Here is an 8,146-nt window from a genome sequence, read left to right as displayed (position 1 = left end):
TCAACATTACTCCCAAGAATCTGCTGATATTGAGTGGAATCTATGCAACCCTCAACTTTAACAAGATTCCCAGTACCGGCACTGGCCACACAGCCCAACAGCATGATGGAACCCTCACCAAATTTTACTGTGGGTGTTTTTCTTGGAACGCTGTGCTCTTTTGCCGCCATGCATAACGTCCCTTGTTATGACCAAATAACTCAATCTTTGTTTCATCAGTCCACAGCACCTTATTCCAAAATGAAGCTGGCTTGTCCAAATGTGCGTTTGCATACCTCAAGCGACTGTTTGTGGCGTGTGTGCAGAAAAGGCTTCTTCCACATCACTCTCCCATACAGCTTCTCCTTGTGCAAAGTGCGCTGAACTGTTGAACGATGCACAGTGACACCATCTGCAGCAAGAGGATGTTGTAGGTCTTTGGAGGTGGTCTGTGGGCTGTTTTTGACTGTTCTCACCATCCTTTGCCTTTGCCTCTCCGATATTTTACTTGGCCTGCCACTTCTGGCCTTAACAAGAACTGTGCCTGTGGTCTTCCATTTCCTAACTATGTTCCTCACAGTGGACACTGACAGCTTAAATCTCTGCGATAGCTTTTTGTAGCCTTCCTCTAAACATAATGTTGAACAATCTTTGTTTTCAGGTCATTTGAGAGTTGTTTTGAGGCCCCCATGTTGCCACTCTTCAGAGGAGAGTCAAAGATAACAACAACTTGCAATTGGCCACCTTAAATACCTTTTCTCATGATTGGATGCACTTGTCTATTAAGTTCAAGGCTTAATGAGCTCACCAAACCAATTGTGTGTTCCAATTAATCAGTGCTAAGTAGTTACAGGTATTCAAATCAACAGAATGACAAGGGTGCCCACATTTTTGCATAGCCTATTTTTCACATCTGATTTAATTTCATACAACTTAATATTGCTACACTAAAAATATTTGTCTGGACAATACCCCAGTACTCAGCTTTTATTAGAAAATGAATGGCATGCCTCTGTGATCATTTTCTGTGACGACAGAGTAAATTATTATGCAGCCTCAGAGGCGTGCCCAAACTTTTTCATACGACTGTACTACTGCACTGTTTGAGCTAGGAACACAAGCATTTCACTACACCCGCAATAACATCTGCTAAATATGTGTATGCGACCAATAAAATGTGATTTGATATGAAATCGGTGTGCAGATAAAGGAAATGAGACATGGATAGAGTATTGTCACAGAGTTTTCAGAAAACCTCCTTTGTACTGTAGTATTTGAGTTATAGCCTACCCCTGGTCCTTCAAAGGGAATCCTTTCAAATCTCATCTTGTTAGAAGCAGCAGAATAGCAAAGACAGACAGTACAGTTTGAAAACTCTGAGTGTGAGAATAGTTTGTGGTGAGAATGAATATCCTCCGGTGGCTAGCTAATCCTAAATATTCAACTATGATAACAAGCGTGGGTCAAGAAAACACAAACTCCCAGCCTCCCACTGAACTCACCAACATGTAGCCAGCAGATCCGACCCGGTCGCTGACAGCTGCACTAGGGTCTGACAGGCTCCCTGTGTAGATTAAGACACCGGGGGAGCCAGCACGAGGTATGGCTCAGGAAACAAAACTCCATCCAAAGAGGAGAAATGCGTTGTACTCAGAAGTGTCCCATTATCCCAACTGTTACACGAGAAGATTGCATGACTGCTCGTTTTTAAGTGAACTTTCACAACAGTAGCCACGGCAGTCATTATGGAATGGTTGAACAACAAAGGAGCTGATTGGCTGACACTGCCATTCCAAAATTGGAAATCTTCGTCATCTTGCTAGGTAGTTCTGGCTAGTATCAACAAGTGCTTTCTACAAAATAGCAAAATTAGTGCAGTTAGCTTGGAATCTATGGAGTATCTATGGAGCTTTGGAGTATTTTTGTGGTCTTTGCGGTGTGAACACAAAAGAGATTGACTGCTGACACTGTTCAGAGGTGCTAAGTACCGTCGGAAGGCAAACGTTTGACAATCCTATCGTTGTGTCTGAGGTATTAGAGCGACACAGTGTCAAGATGGGGGTTGTCATGCTCAACGCCAGTGACAATTATTTATAAGTAGAGGCAAGGGGTGGAATTTAGATCCCCCTCTCACACACACACACACACACACACACACACACACACACACACACACACACACACACACACACATACACACACCCTTCCTATTAAGTAGTGTGTCATTTTGTCGAATGATTTGAAATATGTCGCCTTTGGAGGCTATCGCATGTGTATCTTGGCAACATTGGTATTTGCATTTGGTAAAAATTGTTTGTCAATTTCAGTTAATAGTTTATGTCACTCTAGTTGTTGGTGCTATCTGTTGTCTGGTGAACTTTTTAGCAAGTGGTTACCCAGCCACTGACCATCACTGCTCCTATTTCTCAAACACACACACAAAGCTATACCTCAACCAGCTACCATCCATCAACACAGAGGGGACTGGCTGATCTGGAGCAGCGGGTGTATTCCTCTCTTAGGCACAAAAGGAGAGGAACACACCTAGCACTTTATTTTACAGCACAGAAATGGTCAGGTGTTTACTTAGACATTACATGATGAAATGGTAATAACCTAACAAATAGATGAAGACTCTCCATTGAAAGTGCTTGTATATCCAGGAGTAGGCTTTATCTGGCCAAAAAAGGGGCCCAGAAAGGTGCTATTGATTTCAAATGTAAAACAAACACTTATGCATAACAATATCCAGAAAAAAAGGTGACATTCTGTCATTTTTGCATCAATACATAATTTGACCTCTCCATTCCAAATTGCTGTGGCATAATGCCAAGAAGACTAAAAGGACATTGTATTTTCCTCCTAAACTATAAGGGCACAAGGCGAGACCCAATTGCAGACACAGGAGGCAGATGGTAGAGCTCCGATATTTATTATATTATAACAAAGGGAAAAGGCGGGTCGGGGACAGGCGAGAGTTCATACACCAGGTCAGAGTCAAAACAGAACCAGACGATAGGCAGTCTCGAGGTCAGGACAGGCGAGAGTTCATAAACCAGGTCAGAACCAGACGATAGGCAGTCTCGAGGTCAGGCCAGGCTGGGGTCAGAAACCAGATCCAAAACAGTACAAGTGGATAGGCATGCTGGTAGTCAGAACAGGCAGAGTGGTCAGGCAGGTGGGTTCGGAGTCAGGACAGGCAAGGGTCGAAACGAGGAGGACTAGAAACAAACAGAGACTGGGAAAAATAGGAGCAAGGAAAACCGCTGGTTGACTTGGCAAACAAGACGAACTGGCACAGAGAGACAGGAAACACATGGATATATACACCGAGGATAGTAAGCGACACCTGGAGGGATGGAGACAATCACAAGGACAGGTGAACCAGATCAGGGTGTGACACTGAACAAGGCTAAAGGAGGATGCCTCTTCTGCTATCTTTGGCTGGTTCAGTCACTGTGGCAGGCATTAGGGAAGTAGCAGGAGGAGAGGTCTGGCTAGCTCCTGTTGTACTGTAGCTGATGCAGTCCTCACTGCTGCCCCCTCCTTTCTCTGGTTCAACCTCTGGCTTAGCTGACTCAGCTGGTTCTGTCTATCCTTTCTCTGGTTCAGTCTCTCCTTTCTCAGGTTCCGTCTTAGTCTCCTCTCCTGTCAATACCGGGTCGGTATCTGGTTTGGGGCTGTCACAATCCTCAGCCTGATGTGGTTCTGTGTTTCCCTCAGCTAATTAAGTATATTTGTTCTCTACTTTTACTGGTTCATTGTCTAATGGCTTTCCTTTCCCTTCTTCAATTGTTGGGTCAGGAGCTATACTTGATAGCAGTGCAATCTGGGATTGGTAAAATGAGGATGAGCCGTCAACTAGTGATGCCTTGGCTTTCTCCTCCTCCCTCTCTTCCTTCCCTCCATCCCCTGCTCCCTCCTCCAGGATCTCAACTGGGGTATGGGCTTGAGCCATTGGCGCTAGATTCAGAGAGGTCCTGGGAGGTGCAACTGGCATCCTTCTAAACAGGGCTACTGGCTTTGGAGCTTCCTGATTGGTTATCTGCTGGGTTCCACTGTCACGCAGAGGAAACGGGAAGGTTTGTAGTTCCTCTGTGGGAGCATCATGCTTGTGTGAGAGGGCTGGGTCTGTGGGGGGCTCAGTGACACTCCCCTCACCAGCCACCTCAGACGAAGACTCTGGGTCAGACAGTGGACGCTCATTTATATCTGTGACGATGCCCTGTGTCTCGCTCCCAATTCCGTGGTTTTCCCTTCTTCCACCACTTGAGGCTGAGGCGCTTCCTGCACTGTCTCTAAAACGTTGTCGTCTGCCTTGACATGCTGATCCTCCTACACAGGTTCTGCATGGTTCTTTTCTTTATCCAGTGATGGAATGTACCGATCATCGGATGGAGAGAACCTGGCGCTCGTCAGGAAGAAATCTGTCATGTCATGCTCAGACTCAGTGTGTGAGAAAAAGCTGTCCAGCGTATATGATTCCTGGGCCCAAGTTCTGAAGCCTTCCTCTACGACTGGTTACCCTTCCAGCTCCACCACGGGAGTCTCATCCTTCAGGACAAACTTCTCCAGGTACCCACTGGCCTTCCAGTCCGAGTGTCTGCTGTGGAAAGACCACTCAGCGGTCATAGTCTCTGTGTCTTCATCCTTCACTCCTTCCTTGCTGCCTCCCGCCTCTTCATACAGGTCTGTGTAGCAGTGGTGGTCGGTGCTGTTTAAGATGAGGGAAGACATTTTTGTATTTTTTTATGAGCATGGCCTTATTTCAGTTACAGCACATTCATATTCCATATGAATGTTCCACCATATTCCACCATAAGCAAACAAGAAAACACTCACCCAGAGGCGGCGCATCTAGTAGCCGGGGACTTTAATGCAGGGAAACTTAAATCAGTTTTACCTCATTTCTACCAGCATGTTAAATGGGCAACCAGAGGGGAAAAAAACTATAGACCTCCTTTACTCCACACACAGAGATGCATACAAAGCTCTCCCTCGCCCTCCATTTGGCAAATCTGACCATAATTCTATCCTCCTGATTCCTGCTTACAAGCAAAAATTAAAGCAGGAAGCACCAGTGACTAGATCAATAAAAAAAGTGGTCAAATGAAACAGATGCTAAGCTACAGGACTGTTTTTCTATCACAGACTGGAATACGTTACGGGATTCCTCCAATGGCATTGAGGAGTACACCACATCTGTCATTGGCTTCATCAATAAGTGCATCGATGACATCGTCCCCACAGCACATTCCCCAACCAGAAGCCATGGATTACCGGCAGCATCGCACTGAGCTAAAGGCTTGAGTTGCCGCTTTCAAGGAGTGGAACTCTAACCCGGAAGCTTATAAGAAATCCCGCTATGTCCTCTGACGAACCATCAAACAGGCAAAGCGTCAATATAGGACTAAAATCGAGTCGTACTACACCGGGTCTGACGCTCGTCGGATGTGGCAGGGCCTCCAAACCGTTACAGACTACAAAGGGAAGCACAGCCGAGAGCTACAAAGAGAAGCACAGCCAAGTGACATGAGCCTACCGGACGAGCTAAACTACTTCTATGCTAGCTTTGAGGCAAATAACACTGAAACGTGCATGAGAGCACCAGCTGTAACGGAAGACTGTGTAATCACGCTCTCCGCTGCTGATGTGAGTAATACCTTTAGACAGGTCAACATTCACAAGGCCGCAGGGCTAGACAGATTACCAGGGTGTGTACTGCGAGCATGCGCTGACCAACTAGCAAGTGTCTTCACTGACATTTTCAACCTCTCCCTGTCCGAGTGTAATACCAACATGTTTAAAGCAGACCACCATAGTGTGCCCAAGACCACTAAGGTAACCTGCTTAAATGACTACTGACCCCTAGCACTCACGTCTGTAACCATGAAGTGCTTTGAAAGGCTGGTCATGGCTCACATCAATACCATTATCCCAGAAACCCTAGACCCACTCCAATTTGCATACCGCCCAAACAGATTCACAGATGATGCAGTCTCTATTGCACTCCACACTGCCCTTTCCACCTGGACAAAAGGAACACCTATGTGAGAATGCTATTCATTGACTACAGCTCAGCGTTCAACACCATATTGCCCTCAAAGCTCATCAATAAGCTAAGGACCCTGGGACTAAACACCCCCCTCTGCAACTGGATCCTGGACTTCCAGACGGGCCGCCCCCATGTGGTAAGGGTAGGTAACAACACATCCGCCACGCTGATCCTCAACACAGGGGCCCTTCAGGGGTGCATGCTCAGCCCCCTCCTGTGCTCCCTGTTCACTCATGACGGTACGGCCAGGCACGACTCCAACACGATTCAATTTGCCGATGACACAACAGTGGTAGGCCTGATCACCGACAACAACGAGACAGCCTATAGGGAGGAGGTCAGAGACATGGCTGTGTGGTGCCAGGACAAAAACCTCTCCCTTAATGGGATCAAGACAAAGGAGATGATTGTGGACTACAGGAAAAAGACGAACGGGCACGCCCCCATTCTCATCGACAGGGCTGCAGTGGAGCAGGTTGAGAGATTCAAGTTCCTTGGTGTACCATGACAGTCGTGAAGTGGGCATGAGAAAACCTATTCCCCCTCAGGAGACTGAAAAGATTTGGCATGGGTCCTCAGATCCTCAAAAGATTCTAGCTGCACCATCAATACACTGTATTTCCGATCAATTTGATGTTATTTTAATGGACAAAAAATGTGCTTTTCTTTCAAAAACAAGGACATTTCTAAGTGACCCCAAACTTTTGAACGGTGGTGTATATATAAACAGGTAACTGCCAAAGTAAAGGAAACACCAACATAAAGTATTTTAATAGGGAATTGGGCCACCGTGAGCCACCAGAACAGCTTCAATGCACCTTGTCATAGATTCTACAACTGTCTGGAACTCTATCGAAGGGATGTGACACCATTCTTCCGCGAGAAATTCTATAATCACCCATAAGTGTTCAGTTGGGTTGAGATCTGGTGACTGAGACGGTCGTGGCATATGCTTTACGTCGTTTTCATGCTCATCAAACCATTCAGTGACCACTCGTGCCCTGTGGATGGGGGTATTGTAATCCTATTGTAATCCCAAAATAATGGCCTGCCCAGCATTTTTATATATGACCCTAAGCATGATGGGATGTTCATTTCTTAATTAACCACACCTGTGTGGAAGCACCTGCTTTCAATATACTTTGTCTTCCTCATTTACAGAAGTGTTTCCAATATTTTGCCAATTACCTGTGTATAGCCATGTTCCCTGCTCACTCTCTTCTCAGGTGGTAAATCAGATGTGAGGTGAGGATTTAAGGGACAGGGCAGGAGAATGTTATGTTTCAGTGAAATTCCATTAGCACAAGGGCACCCTCAAAATCTGTGATTTATTTGAAGCAATGAACAGCCCAGAACAATTTGATAACAGCCAGGTCCGGTAACAGTGTTTGATAATTAGATTTAGTAAACTGATAACACATCTGATAACAGACACGCCATATTGCATGCAAGCATCCTCTTGATGCCAAAGAGGGAATGGCAAGCATACAACAAGCCCTTAACACGGGTCAAAAACTAAAGGCCAATATGCCACTGTTGTCTGGTTGAAAAGAAAACAAGCTGAGGGGGTGGGAACCGGAGTTCAATAACAGTAAATAGTCACACTGCAGTGGCCACATTTGCCACTGACATCCAATGTCCACAAGGTGTCCACCATCCATTGCACAATAATCTAACTGGAACAAGTCAGTGATGTGTACACTGCATCGATTATCATTCTGTGTATGCTTTTAATGTATATAGGGTAACTAAATATGTGCTATTACGAAAACAAAAAAAGTTGTAGAGTAGTAATATAGTGGCTATCCATAAAGTCGACCTCTGGGTGAATCATCTGTAGAATTCTAATACTTCATCTAAGAGATCTGTGCAGTGTGCTGAATTAGTGGATGCTTTGGAAAGGTCATATTCATATAATGTAGGTCCGAATTATCATCCAATCCATGGTCACAAAACATACCGCAATGAAAAATGTAAACGTAATATTGCATTACATGTTTATTGCAGGTTTATTATACGGCCCATAATAAACTGCAGGTTGCTACCAATGAGGTAAAATACGAATTTTTCCTCAGTCGCTAAGCGGAAATGACGGAACTATTTTATTGCGTC

General features: G+C 45.3%; 1 pseudogene; it reads right to left on the bottom strand.

Moving 5' to 3' along the window:
- Positions 1 to 2,897: 2,897 nt before the first annotated feature.
- LOC149970434 (uncharacterized) lies at positions 2,898 to 4,923 on the bottom strand (annotated as a pseudogene).
- Between the last annotated feature and the right edge of the window lie 3,223 nt (positions 4,924 to 8,146).

The sequence above is a fragment of the Oncorhynchus mykiss genome, chromosome 29, assembly GCF_057628025.1.
Source record: "Oncorhynchus mykiss isolate SJ-2025 chromosome 29, ASM5762802v1, whole genome shotgun sequence".
Taxonomy (NCBI): domain Eukaryota; kingdom Metazoa; phylum Chordata; class Actinopteri; order Salmoniformes; family Salmonidae; genus Oncorhynchus; species Oncorhynchus mykiss.
The sequence above is the reverse complement of the archived record's forward strand: the minus strand, read 5'-3'. Positions and strand labels throughout refer to the sequence as shown.